Source organism: Mobula hypostoma, chromosome 7 (genome assembly GCF_963921235.1).
Source record: "Mobula hypostoma chromosome 7, sMobHyp1.1, whole genome shotgun sequence".
NCBI classification, from domain to species: Eukaryota; Metazoa; Chordata; class Chondrichthyes; order Myliobatiformes; family Myliobatidae; genus Mobula; species Mobula hypostoma.
Window position 1 is genome coordinate 148,234,329 of NC_086103.1, and position 15,391 is coordinate 148,249,719.

Below are 15,391 nucleotides of genomic sequence, written 5' to 3' on the forward strand. Positions count from 1 at the left end.
AAGCTGGATGCCAACCGCCGTAAAACAAGATGAGGGAGGGAGAGAGAGAGAGAGATAGAGAGAGATAGATAGATAGATAGATAGATAGATAGTGTTAAAGGCGTTACTGACCAATGCCCCGGTTTAAACTTGCGGCGAGTGGTGCATGGGGCTGTGAGGGCCGTCTTTACATTGAGACGGAAGTTGATCGTTAGTATTGGCGATCGTTGAATGCTGACCTTGCGTCCACGATCACCCCGAAATCCCCTTTCCTACGTTGTAAAGATTACCGAACATTTATTTGGAGTTTGATTTCTAATCATAACTCCAATTAAATATTACACAGCCGAGCCCGCTAACTTTAGTCTATCTTTCTTCCAGAAACGCAATTGCGTTCCAGAAATTCCAATGTACGAAAGTGGTTGTGGCAGCAGAATCACGTTACCATTTAGGCCGTGGAAGTGGGCCCACTACTACAAATTCTCGCTAATAAAAGGGGGTGCCGCCCTCTTGATGGATGGGTGCATGGGAGGGAAGAAGAGAAGGCTCATGTCTATCATGGAACTGGCTGAGTCTACAACCTTCTGAACACATAATCCCCGGTATTGGCCCCTCTCTGCCAGACAATGATGCAACCTGCCAGAATGCTCCCCATGTAGAAATTTGCTAGAAACTTTGGGGATTCCTAATCCCCAAAGATTACCTGGTGCGATTTCTTCATGATTGCATCAATATGTTGGGCCCAGGATAGATCTTCTGAGATGTTGATGCTTAGGAGCATGAAACTGCTCACCTTTTCAACCACAGACCTCTCAATGAGGATTGGTGTGTGTTCTGACCAGCCTTTTTTCAGTTTCCCATTTCTTTATTCCTTAATATAAATTATGATGTTTCAGTCAGAAAGGGATTTACATTAATTTTAGCTGATATTTTCCTATTTACAAATCTATTGAAGTTCTTACAGTCTGCTTTTGTGTTTCTCGTTAGTCCCCTTTTGTATTCTGCTTTTCCCAATCCTCAGTATTGCAGCTTTTGTTAGCTAGCATTTCAATTTATCTAATACTATTTTTATTTTCTATTGAAGACCATTGGATTTTTTTTAGTTTGTCTTAAAGGGATATACAGAAGCTGAATTATCAAAAAAATTCAAATTTATTACTTTAAAATCCTTGGAACGTTGACAGTTATTCAGAATGACAATCAGTTTCTACAAAATTAGGTTTTCATGGCAAGGGAGCTTGTTCAGTGGGAAATAGACTAACCTCTCGCACTTCATTTATTGGTGCATAATATTTTCAATGTCCCATGTAGTGCAAATAGTGGGACAAAATAGAGCACTTAACAATTGACTGTTTTATTTTCACTCACAACACGCTGGAGGAACTCAGCAGGTCAGGCAGCATCTGTGTTTTATTTTATTTGCCCGGGTGAAAGCTGTAGCCGTGGGGCACAGAAACAGCTGTGAGTAAATTCTAAACTTCCACATTTTAGTATGCACGTATGCAGCACTGAACATGCTGTGAGGTTTCTTCCATTTTTAGTCACAATGCAAATGTAATTGGTGGAAGCGTACAGAATTCACAACCTCTGACATTGGGTTGGGGTTCATTTTAAGAGGCTGGTCTGACGTGATGACGCAATTACATGAAGGACTTTTAGTGCACTATTTGTTCTATAAATGAGTTGCTATGGCTTTTCTGAAACACAAAAGGCCATTTTATTTGTGAAAACCTGCACTGGTGACCCCAATGAGCTAGGATGATTCCAGAGTTATTCAACACGCCGGCCAGCACAGTTGCTTTGGGAGGAAGATGTGGTTCCTTGGTTTCTACAAGCCAAGCCCAGTAGGCGCTGCCAAAAACTTCACTGTCAACACCAAATATTTCTATGTGGTAGCGTCGCTCAGCATCTCCACAGCTGCAAGAGTGGCAAGTCTACTTGAACACCCACCTAATATGACAATTACCGATCTCTGAAAACTCACCTTTCTCTATTCTCTACATACTCTATTCTTGGTTGGTGCAACTGTAACGAAACCCAATTTCCCTAGGGATCAATAAAGTCTGACTATGACTATTTACAGACTTCTGCACCATCGGTGTCTGATCGCACCTCAGTGATGCTAAGTTCTCGGAGGTAATGGATCACATGCTGTCTCTCCTGGGAAATCACCATCCTTGCCTTATCTTTAAAGAACTCTTCCTGCAGAAAAAGCCTGATCAAGTTTGCATAGCCCTTGCTAATGCACCCATGAAGGACTATAGGGAAAAACAGGAGCAAATCTGCAGCACTGGAAATCCAAACAACACACACAAAATGCTGGAGGAACTCAGCAGGCCAGGCAGCATCTATGGAAATGAATAAACAGTCGATGTTTCGGGCCAAACCCTTCAGCAAGATGGGAAAGGAAGGGGGGAGATGCCAGAATAAAAAGGGAGGGGGATGGGAAGGAGCATAGTTAGAAAGTGATAGGTGAAGCCAAGCGGCTAAGAAATAGGGGAGGAGAGTGGAACTTTGGTGAAAGGGAAGGAAGAGGGGCAGTCTGGGTTATCAGTCATTGACGTTCTCGGCTATTGCATCTCCACAGAAGGTGCAAAATCCCTCCCATGAAAGTAGCTGCTATTACAGATTTCTTACTGCCTCACACAACTAAAAAAACTACAAGAGTTTTAAGATATGGTGAATTTCTTTCACCGCTTCATTCCACAAGCTGTTGGACATACGCTTCCCCTGTGTAGTGCACTTAAAGGCAATACCCCTAATCACATGCTTGACTGGGCAGCAGACATGACCAGAGCGTTTGATGACACCAAACAAGTTCTTTCCAACGTGACACTACTGCCGCATCTGCTCCCCACTGCACCTATAGCCATTACTACTGATGCTTCAGGGTATGCGGAGGTGTTGTGCATGGCCAGTTGGTTGAAAGCCTGCGGCTAGCGCTCTTCTTCAGCTGTCAACTCCAATGCCCCGTAAGGAAGTACACCACGTTTGACTGAAGGCTTCTTGGTCTCCGTCTGGCTGTCTGCCACTTTCATTTTTTCCTAGAGGGTCGCCATTTCATAGCATTTATTGACCACAAACCCCTCAAGCATGCAAAGGCCAAAATATCAGACCCTTTGTCTGCAAGGCAGCAACACCAATCGTCCTGTATATTGGAGTTCACAACTGATATACAACATGTGAAGGGAAAAATAATGCCATGGCTGATTGCTCTCAGGGCCAGCCATTGAGGCCATAGACATAGGGGTTGACTATGCTGGCATGGCAGCCAAGCAAGCTACTTATCCAGAGGTCCAGGCTTGTGACTGGCTGACAGTAAGTTTGGGGAAGCTGGAGTTCTCTCTTGTGCTATGTCTCAACCAGCCTCCTTTGCCCCATAGTGCTTGCAAACAGGAGTTGGATTGTTTTTGACCCCATACATGGCCTCTGGCATTCAGGCTGGAAGGCCTCACTGAAACTAGTTGCAGTAAAGTCTATGTGGTTTGGCCTTAGAAAAGACATGCGTGATTGGACATAACCAGTATGGAGTACCAGCAGGGAAAAATTAAGTGTCATGTCCAGAAGCCATTGACGACCCTGAGCAATGGCTTGACCATGTCAACGTGGACCTTGTTGGTCCTCTTGCCCCCCTCCCGCCATTTCACGCACCTCCTTACTATGGTGGACCGTACAACCAGGTGGCCCGAAGTCATCCCTCTAGCTTAAGCGATGGCCATAGATGTGACTCAGGTGTTCATCAGCTCCTGGTTTGGCACCTCATCTGGTATTTCCACTGACCGCAGTCCCCAATTCATATCAGACCACTAGGCTGCAATGACCATGAACCTCTGCGTTAGGCTACACTACAGCACACTGTATCACTCACGGTCCAATGGCCTATGTGAGTGCTTTCACCACTCCTTACTAGCTGCTCTGAGGGCTTGCCTGATGGATAAGTATTGGTATGTCTCCCATGGGTCCTGCTGCGGCTCAGAACAGCTCCAAGAGAGGACCTGCAGTCACCCGCGTCTGAATTGGTAATGGGGCAGCTGTTACGAGTGTCAAGTATTTTGATTCCTGACACCACAACCGCTTGGTCAGTCACTCAGCAGCGTTCCACCCTACTCCCTACATTCAATTCCTTTGCACCTATTCCCAAATCCCATCATAGCATACAGCACTCTTGGGTTCCTGTTGACCTCCATTCCTCCTGGTTTGTTTTCATCTGCCATGATGCACACCAACACCTCCTTAGGCCCCCTTACGACGGCCTGTTCTGTGTTTTGGAATGGAGGGAAAAGACATTTATCATAGATGAGAGGGGTAAACCTGAATATACTTCAGTACATCGCTTTAAACTGGCCCAAGATTTGGAGGATTCTGCTAGTATACCCCTACCATCTCAACATTACCATGAGCATGTCAACACACTTCTGTACGAGCCAGAGGCCTCTGCTGTTCCTCCACCAATGGAACATAGGACCGGAGCCAGGCGGCTTGTCTGAGCTCCGAACAGGCTCACAATGCCAGTTTTAGTGAATTCTGGGGGTAGGGCCTGTGTAGGATAACGTAATTGATGGAAACATACATAATTTACAACCACCGACACTGGGTTGCGGTTCACTTTAAGAGGCAGGTCTGATGTGATGTGTGCCTTGTGTTCAGCTTTTGGTGTTCAATACATGAGTTGTTACAGCTTTCTGGAAACATAAAATGCCTACTCTGCTTTCTACGGGAATGGTACAGGAGGATTGGAGGGAGGCGAATGTTGTCCCCTTGTTCAAAAAAGGTAGTAGGGATAGTCCGGGTAATTATAGACCAGTGAGCCTTACATCTGTGGTGGGAAAGCTGTTGGAAAAGATTCTTAGAGATAGGATCTATGGGCATTTAGAGAATCATGGTCTGATCAGGGACAGTCAGCATGGCTTTGTGAAGGGAAGATTGTGTCTAACAAGCCTGATAGAGTTCTTTGAAGAGGTGACCAGGCATATAGATGAGGGTAGTGCAGTGGATGTGATCTATATGGATTTTAGTAAGGCATTTCACAAGGTTCCACATGGTAGGCTTATTCAGAAAGTCAGAAGGCATGGGATCCAGGGAAGTTTGGCCAGGTGGATTCTGAATTGGCTTACCTGCAGAAGGCAGAGGGTCGTGGTGGAGGGAGTACATTCGGATTGGAGGGTTGTGGCTAGTGGTGTCCCACAAGGATCTGTTCTGGGACCTCTACTTTTCATGATTTTTATTAACAACCTGGATGTGGGGGTAGATGGGTGGGCTGGCAAGTTTGCAGACGACACAAAGGTTGGTGGTGTTGTAGATAGTTTAGAGGATTATTGAAGATTGTAGAGAGACATTGATAGGATGCAGGATTGGGCTGAGAAGTGGCAGATGGAGTTCAACCCGGAGAAGTGTGAGCTGGTACACTTTGGAAGGACAAACTCCAAGGCAGAGTACAAAGTAAATGGCAGGATACTTGGTAGCGTGGAGGAGCAGAGGGATCTGGGGGTACCACAGATCCTTGAAAGTTGCCTCAGAGGTAGATAGGGTAGTTAAGAAAGCTTATGGGATGTTAGCTTTCATAAGTCGAGGGATGGAATTTAAGAGTCACGAGGTAATGATGCAGCTCTATAAAGCTCTAGTTAGGCCACACTTGGAGTACTGTGTCCAGTTCTGGTCGCCTCACTATAGGAAGGATGTGGAAGCGTTGGAAAGGGTACAGAGGAGATTTACCAGGATACTGTCTGGTTTAGAGAGTATGCACTATGATCAGAGATTAAGGGAGCTAGGGCTTTACTCTTTGGAGAGAAGGAGGATGAGAGGAGATAAGATAGAGGCATACAAGATATTAAGAGGAATAGATAGAGTGGATAGCCAGCACCTCTTCCCCAGGGCACCACTGCTTAATACAAGGGGACATGGCTTTAAGGTAAGGGGTGGGAAGTTCAAGGGGGATATTAGAGGAAGGTTTTTTACTCAGAGAGTGGTTGGTGTGTGGAATACACTGCCTGAGTCAGTGGTGGAGGCAGATACACTAGTGAAATTTAAGAGACTACTAGACAGGTATATGGAGGAATTTAAGGTGGGGGTTTATATGGGAGGCAGGGTTTGAGGGTTGGCACAACATTGTGGGCCGAAGGGCCAGTACTGTGCTGTACTATTCTATGTTCTGTGTTCTATGTTCTATGCTTTATTTGTGAAAACATACGTTATCAGTTTCACAATAATTACAAATGAACTAATCTTAGATAGTCCTTCATGACTATGGATGACACTTCCTCTCCTGTTTTTTTTTTGAGTTTGAGATGCCCAGTCTGGGCAATAGAATATAGAACATACAGCAGTACAGCACAGTAGGGGTTCTGCAGCCGTGATGTTGTGCAGACCAGCATAAACCTATTCTATGATCAATTGAATTCCTTCCTTCCTACACAGTCCGTAATCCTCCATTTGTCTTACATTCAGGTGGCTGTCAGAGAGCCCCTTAAACATCATTATTGTGTCAGCCTCTACCACCAACCCCATGCAAACAAAACAGCTGGTTATTGACCTCAGAGCGTGGGCAGCACACAAGCTTCTGTTCACATCAATGGATCAATGGTGCTGTAGTTGAGAGGGTTGAGAGCTTCATGTTCCTAGGAGTGAACATCACCAGTCGCCCTGGGCATAAAAGTACACCAGCACCCCTACTTCCGCAGGAGGTTAAAGAAATTTGGCATGTTCCCCACACTGATTTCTATAGATGCCCACTTTCTGAAGTCAATGATCAGCTTTTTTGTCTCGCTGATCTTAAGGGAAAGATTGTTGTTATAACTCTGTTAGTTAATGAGATCCATGAATAAACTAAGACGTCTTATTATAAATGGTTCTCTTTTGTAAATGCCCTCTTGTTGGCTGCAGAAAAAGTATTCATTAGGTTAAGTCAGTATATTTTTTAATGAAATTGTTTGTTTTGGCTTTAATCCAAATTTTATTAGATTTATTGTATAATTAATGCACTTCCCTGATAATTAATGAACAACTAAACTTTTGTTGAGGTTTCAAGTGATCCACGGTGGAGTTTCCATTGTCTCCATTAATATTTATTATAAAGTTTGAAATCTTGAATGTTTCCATATGAAAGTACAAAACATTAAAGTGGAACATGATTCATGGAGATACTTTGTTTGGGTTGAATTCCCACCTTCCTGTTAGAAAGACAAACGCAGTAAGTGGCGCACCAGCAAATGAATAGAACTGCTGCTTCACAATGCCAGAGACCTGTGTTCATTGCAAATGTTAAGCCCTGTGTGGAGTTTGTACGTTCTCCCTGTAGCAGTGTGGAGGTTTACTGATGGGTTGACAGGTTAAAAGGCCTCAATTGTGGAGGTGAGTTCTACAACCTGGAGTTAGCTGATGATTAAAAAAGTGGGATTGTGTAGAATTAGTGTACATTGGTGATCAGGGCAGATCCAATGCACAGAGGGCCTGTTTCAGTGCTATATCCTTGCATGATTGTAAATTGGGTGGTTGACGGGTGGGGCGGTTGGAATGTGCTGAAGGCCTGTTTCTGTGTTGTTTCTCTGCATGACAGCAAATACAGTTGTTTTCCTGATTCCATATATGTACTTAACTTTCTTGTATCAGATTAATTTCTTTTAGCAGCTGCTTTAAAATAGACCCAAACAAATTTATCCTACTCATTTTCTTTATATAATTAGTCTGCAGATGGAATAAACTTCAGACACCCAAAGGGAGAATGCTCAGGGAGTTGTCAAGGTTAGGCATAGCAGAAATGACTATTGATTACACCTAGGAAGATGCCACCTTTAGTATTAACACTTTAATAGCCATTGAGGAAGAATAATTTTAAAAAGCTGTTAAATATATCACCTTGACAATGAATTACTTGGTAAGATATACAGATCTAGGATGCATAAAGACACTTAATTTCATTAGAAGAACACTATCCCAACAGAATAATTAACCATACTTAATCTAAATCAAAATCTTTCTTTATTGTCTTATGTTAGGTGAGGACAGAAAGTCGATTAACTTCCAAGATAATATCACATCCCATTTTTGACAGTTGCTTAAGAATACCTCCTTTGACAAAATTGATCATTTATTCCTTAGAATATCATGGTCATGGAAAGCTATGATGGATAAATTGTAGACGTTATTGATTTATATCTGTTCATCCAGTAAAAGGTTAAATTGGATTATTACTCTGAGAGCTGAAAACATTTTGATGACATGTAATAATTTGTCACTACTTGCTTACATACTTAATTTAAATGTCTGAATAGATTGTATTTATTAGCTTGGAAACAAAATTAATGACAGGAGAACGGTGAAGGCAGAGAGCAGAACAAGATTAGAAGTTTTGATAAAAGAGTGTAATTGTGGATTAGTCAAACGGCAGACTGACAGTTTGGCAAACTCAAAGGCACTGGGAAAATCTGTGAAAAATAATACATTAATGTGGCCCACAAAATGATGCTGAGGAATACCCAGAATCTAATATTTGATTCTATGGCATCAGGAATAAGCAAATCAAAATGACACATGTCTGAGATTGGAATAAACTCTAATTTAAAATATTTCAATAGAGTGTTGAAATATTGAAAAGGCAACCCTGTAGGAATAACTAATTGAATATTGTCCTTCATGCAGAGCTTTATCCACAGTAAAAATTCATTTCAAAAAATCAAAAACATGCTCTCAATAATTTCACAAGGACTGCCAATGTATTGGTATTTTAATGCTTATTTACTTATAATAGAAATGCTAGAAAGGATTTTAGATTTTAAATTATGTACAAAGATGGTGTAATTTAAATGTGTGTGCTTAGCTTATATATGCTGCATGTTTTGTGAACTTTGGCAAGGCTTACTAACTTGAATATGTAGCTTTCCTTTGTACTTGTTATCTGAGTTTGGCCTGATCCCTTTCTGAAGGGTAAACAGGAGCAATATCTTAGAACTTCTTTTGAAAAAATAAAAAAAGATTAAAACTAGTGAGCATGACAGCTAATGCAGTACAAATCACTACAAATAATAAGATAAAATATTATAGAAAACTGTATGAGAATTATCTGATCTAAAAATTACAAAATACCATTAATCAACAAAGCAATTGTATTCTTCTTACCTTACATGACTTTAATGTTAAATTCCACTTGCACGCATTTCTCCTTTGTAACTCACTGAATGATCATCTAAAGCTGTTTATTTCCTTCTATACAGGCTTTTGGTAGTCTCTTGCAAATTGCTTCCAAGCTTTACCCACTTTCATACCATTCCATGATGTGGTAGTCATACCATGACACTTGATTGATATGCTTCAATCTCAATAGTATCCAAAGAATTCCACAACAATTTTTTTTTATAGATAAGTTGTTTAGAGGGTAAAGAAACCTTACTTGTAAGAAAGTATGCACTGTTTGCATCAACAATCATTTTCATGCTAAATACGCGAATATTGGAAAAAAGTGGCCTTTGACAAGTCTGCAGACTCTTCCAAGTTCACTAATAGGTTTTAGACAGCAGGTAGAGTTCATAACATAAAATGGAGGCAAACAGGTTTCTGTATTCTCTAATCTGAAGCTTCTTTTACACTGTTTTATTCTCCAAATTTGTATCTGCATTGGGGGCAGTACAGAGAAGATTCACTGGGTAATTATTGGGATGAAGTACTTGGCCTCTCAAGGGAATTGAGCAAGGTAAAGCTGTACTTACTGGAGTATAGAAAATGAAAGGTGGTCTTATTTAATAATACAAGTTTCTGAGTGGAATTGTACTTTATTTTTATGGTTTCTTAAAATCCATATATCAGTATTTGTTACCAGCCAATCTCTTTCATTTCAGACCTCTTGTTTGACTCAACTCTCAATCTTTTTTTTGCCAAATCAGTTCTTAGATTTATTTCCTTTTTCTTGGCAAGATGCATACAACCTAGTTTTTTTACATTTTTAATGTGCTAATCCAACTGGGGTCGTATTTATTCGCTTTGAGTTGTTGGATTTGCAAGGGGAGGTACTTTTCTTTCATTCATCAAGTTGTAAATGTAATCCAGTCGGTAAAATAGCGATGCATCATATATAAAGTTGTAGCCATTAAAAAAAAAACAAATCTCCGATGAAACTTCTTTGTTTATCAATTTTATGCCAAGTACTCAATCTTTGATAATGGTTGAAGTTACACTAATTCCCATTATAAACAAGTGCAGGTAGTTGGGGGACTGGCCATTAAAATAAAACGTTGTTGGAGTCCTGGAACGTCAGTAGGAGACGCTGTTGTTTGCAGTCTACATTGAGCTATACGTTTGACGATGGGATTTGGTGGATTGGGAGGCTGCAACAGCTTCAGGTTTAGTGATTACAACGCGAACGCCAGTCCGATGAGTCTAGTCCGGTCTTTCCCCATCGGTTCTACGGCATGCAGGCCAAGCGACTACTGTAATTTACGTGTGGCAACGCGGTACCGGAGCTCAGGTATCTGCGTGGTATTCGCATTGATCTCTGCTCCTCCTCGGGGAAGGTATGCTTTCGCTGGACACGGGTTTGGTAGCCAGAGAAGGGTGTCAAACATTAACGTATAGGAATCGGGTCGAAGAGCGCTGTGTGAGCAGGGTAACATCTGCAGAAACGCCACAACCACTAGCTGGGATGCTTTGTGGACAGATGTGCGAAGTACAACAATAACTGCCCTTTCTCCTGCGTTTCTTGGTGGGGAGCAGCATTTGTCCTCAGCTTAATCTACATTATTAGAACAGTCGGGATGTGTTTAATCTTTCAATCCTGGGTTTCCTGGAGGGATCAACATTTTTTAAATCGCGGTTGAATTTCTCATAATATTGGGATTCGAATGGGTCCAGGAAAAGCATAAAGAACCTTAAGAAAAATCTATAAGTGATTAGCATTTTGGTTCTTCTTATTGATGGAAGGAAATATTAGTAATTGGTTTGCGAATTTCCTTTGGATAACTTTATGAAGTTGTGACCTATTAATTTCCACCCCAATGATGTATTTTCCTGTGTTATAGGAGTATAACACTGTTTTTCGATCTCGAGAGTATCCTTCACCAATTAAACATCCTTCTTACAATTTGTGGTAAGTTACTTTCTGTAAGGGCATATGGAATTATTTGTGCAATAATTACATTTTATAGTTCAGTAAAATGCAATATTTGTGAGTGCTTGAGGTATGTCTGGGCTAATTTATTGAAGGCTTTGAGTAACTTGTGTTTGGTTTGTACAGCTTCCTGTTTCAGAATAGCATACCTTTCATTCTGTTGATGTATGCTGTAACTTTAAGCATAATGAACTGTTTATTTCCATTCGTCCTGCTGTACATAATGGAAGATAACTAACAGGAGTTACTTCTTCAAGATGATGGTTTGAAAAGTGCTAGGACTGAGGTAAATAACAAAACAATTACTGTGAATGTCTGAAGATGTTAATAACAGTAAGGCTAATTCTTATTACTGTATCTAACTGCAGTAAATTTATAAGATATTGGATTAGAATTCCTAATAAGGCTGAAGTACCAGCCACAATCTCAGGAAATAGAGTTCATTGCAGAGCAGTAGCTGCTGTAACTTTTCCAGGTCTCCGATTGCTTTAGTTGAATGTTTGTACTGTACTATCTCAAGATCAGAATTAGATTTATTATCACTGATACATGTCATGAAATTCATTGTTTTATGACTGCAGTATTGTGCATAATATAAAAATAATCACCAGTCACAAAAATAATCGAGAAAGGGAAATAGTGAGGTAGTGTTCATTGACCATTCAGAAATCTGATGGCGGAAGGGAAGAAGCTGCTTCTAAAATATTGAGTGTAAGTCTTTAGGCACCTGTATCTCCTCACTGATGGTAGTAGTGAGAAGAGGGCATGCCAATCAAATCAAATCAAGTTTAAATATCATTCAGTGATCCAAAGATAAAGTGAATGAAACAGTGTTCACCTGGGGCCAAGGTGCAAAACACATACAAAATAACATATTCATAATGGTGAGCAAAGAAGTATATTTACATGAAACAAAAACATAAGTAGTCCAAGACCCTGAGCGACATGCCTTGCTATTGATGGTACAGTCTCCCAGCAGTGCGCAGGTGCGCACATCCAGCTTGTCATTCCACTGCTTGAACATGGGAGGGCAGCACCGGCGGGAGAGGCCAGTTCCCAGCCGAGCATGGACACCACGATGCACTGCCTCGGGCATCTCCTCACCCGGTCTGCAGCAGCAGAGAAGCCCACAGCTTGAGGCCTAGTCCTCGTTACCACTGAGGCTACGTACCTTCCATGTTTTCTGTCGCGCCACCAGACAAGGGTGTCAGGCCTGCAGCAACTTACGTTATCACTGTCCTGGATCATGAGGGTCCTTGAAGCACTAATTTTGTTGTACCCAGGATGGTGCCCGCTTAGTTTACAGTCCTCTGCGGCCTCAGTCCTCGGTCAGAACGCTCCCCATTGTATAGCTGTAAAAATTTGCAAGAGTCTTCGGTGACATACCAAATCTCCTCAAACTTCAAACATAGTACAGCTGCTGGTATGCTTTCTTTGTGATTGTATCAATGTGATTTTTATCAAGGATAGATTCTCTGAGATGTTGATGCCCAGGAGCTTGAAGCTGCTCATCTTTTCCACTGCTGATCTCTCAATTAAGACTGGCGTGTGTTCTCCCAACTTCCTCTTCTGCAAGTCCCCGACCAGTTCCTTGGAATTGCTGACATTCAGTGTCAGGTTATTGTTTGCAACACCATTCAACCAGCCTAGCAGGCAATCTATCTCCCTCCTCATTGCCATCTGAGATTCTGCCAGTCACTGCTGAATTTATAGATGCTCGTTGACCCAGTCACGTGTACAGAGAGTGTAAAACAGTTAGCTAAGAACACATCCTTGAGGTGTGCCTGTGTTGATTGTCAGTGAGGAAGAGGCGCTAGTATTGATCTGCACTGACTTTGGTTTCCTGATGAGAAAGTCAAGGATCTAGCAGAAGGTGACACAGAAGCCCAGATGTTGATTAGTAATGATGTTCCAATATGATGAGAATGCATTTATTCACTTACTACCCTATGAAGAAAGCCACATGTACATTAAAAATGATAGCTATGACCTTTGATTTTTAAGAGAGCAGCATATTGAGTGCTTTTAGATGCTTAATCTTTCACGGCTTTCAGACCCATTTAAACTTGGGGAGGTATGGTGGTTTAAAATGAAGAAGCTCAATAGCCCCATGCAATTGGGTGATAATATTGTTTGTGCCTGGTTGTTTTCCATGGAAATAGCATGAAATCAGAGGGTGTATGATTCTGTAATGCTCATAAATACTTTGGCATCCTGGTACAGAGATTCACTGCTAAGAGCAGATGCTTCATTTAGGATTATTTGGGACATAGGGCACAGAAACAGGCTATTGGTCTCAACTGGTCCATGGTGTGTTTTATATTCCAATCAAGCTTTCTCTTGTCGTTCCTTTTCAAAGTATGTCTACTAGATTTCTGGTTTGTATGCTTGTCTGGCATCATTTATTACTTTGTATCATCCTCTCCCTGTGTTGGCACTTTCACATTTCCATGACTGTTCTATAACAAAGTTTCCTCTGAATATCCCATTGGATTTCTTGGTGACTATCTTGTATCAGTGGCCTCTGTATAAGTTTATTATGTTCACATTTAATAATTTCTTCTAATACAGAAGAAAGAAAGATGGCTTATTGAGTTGTCAAATTGGCAAGCAAAGCATTTTCATCAGTACTATTTTCCCATCTAATTCCCTGCAATATATACACCCATCACCTGGGTGTTTCTCCTGCCCTGAGCTACATATGGTAATTCATGGTAGTCTATTAATCTACAAGTATGTCATTGACATGTGGGAACAAACCAGAGTTCCTGTGGGAAAACCAAGGAGAATGTGTAAACTTCACAGTGATAGCAGTGAGCCCTGATCAAGTCCAAGTCATTGAAGAGGTGTGCCATTGTTTTGGCCATGTCTTATCAAAAATGCTACTTGACCTGCTGAATGTTTCCAGAATTTTCTGTTAGAAGAAGTTAGAGCACACATGGTTGGATAAAATCTTATTGCATGATCTGAGAATTGGTTACCAGATTGATAGTAGAATAAGTAAGTGGGGCATTTCAAAGCCAAGATGAGTGGGGTGTCCTTGGGTTCAGTGCTAGGGCCTCATCTGTTTACTGTCTATTCCACCGATTTGGAAAAGTGGATCAATGTTTGCTAAGGACACAAAGCTGGGTGGCAAAATAACCCGCGAGGAGGATGGAATCAGGGGTTATGGGGTAAGGGCTAAAACGTGGACTTGAGAAAAATGAGATTAGCCATGATTCTGTTGAACAGCAGAGCAGCCTTGAGAGTCTGAACAGCCTACTCCTATTGGACATCCTACTCCTATTCAGCAGCCTACTCCTATTGGCCATCCTACTCCTATTCAGCAGCCTGCTCCTATCGGCCGGCCTACTCCTATCGGCCGGCCTACTCCTATCGGCCATCCTACTCCTATTCAGCAGCCTACTCCTATTGGCCGGCCTACTCCTATTCAGCAGCCTACTCCTATTGGCCGGCCTACTCCTATTCAGCAGCCTACTCCTATTGGCCATCCTACTCCTATTGGCCGGCCTACTCCTGTTGCCACTGTGGTTCTCGGTCTCGTGGAGAGTCTGATTGGGGAAATAGTCAGAATACTGTAAATGAATTGGTGAGGACATGACAAATGGAATATAATGTGGAAATGTGTCAAGTCATCCACTTTGATAGGATAATTGAAAAGAAGATTAAGGAAACATGAGAGGTTGACATGATGTTCAGATGCGCTTTGCTGCCCTTCTACATGAAAACCAATTTCCCCTGGGATTAATAAAGTATGACTATGACTATGACTATGACTACACCAATTATGGTTCAGATACATTAAATGATTAGGAAGGCCTTTAATTTTGAAGGTTAGTGTACAAGGGAAAAGACAAGTTGAGACATCATTCTGGGTTATTGTGTAGAGGTTTGTGCTCCCCACCTAAGGTTATACATTCAATGGATGAAATACATTCTCGTTCATGTACTGGGGGATTACACTATGGGAAGAGGTTGAATAGACTGAGCCTATATGTAAATAACCAGAGTTTATGAGAATGAGAGCTGTTTTCACTAAAACATGTCATCTCTGCTTCCTCAAAGGCTTAATCGTGTTGTTCCTCTCAAAACCCATCTAGCTGTACCCAAGTCTGTGAATCTGTTTAAATAGGCCTGCACTTCTTTTCAGTGTCACACTATGCCAAATCATAGAAGGCTGGAGGCCAAGTGTTAGTTAAGGTGCAGTTTTTGTGTCATTGACACAATATTGTGAGCTTCCCTAATGCAATTTGTGAAAGTCTTACAGTTAAAACTTCAAATGCAAGATTCAGGAAAGAATGCTGTCTAGTTTCTTTATGT

The 15,391-nt window shown here is 41.5% G+C and overlaps 1 protein-coding gene across 4 annotated transcripts in view; it reads left to right on the top strand.

Moving 5' to 3' along the window:
• Window positions 1-10,302: 10,302 nt before the first annotated feature.
• LOC134349645 (microtubule-associated tumor suppressor candidate 2-like) overlaps window positions 10,303-15,391 on the top strand; it is a 452,095-nt gene continuing 447,006 nt past the window's right edge. For 3 of the 4 annotated variants that reach the window (XM_063054258.1, XM_063054261.1, XM_063054262.1), the window contains exons 1-2: window positions 10,303-10,478; window positions 10,983-11,050. The gene's annotated coding sequence lies outside the window, so the exon portion shown is untranslated. The remainder of the gene's footprint in view (window positions 10,479-10,982; window positions 11,051-15,391) is intronic. The other variant, XM_063054259.1, reaches the window with a different exon arrangement.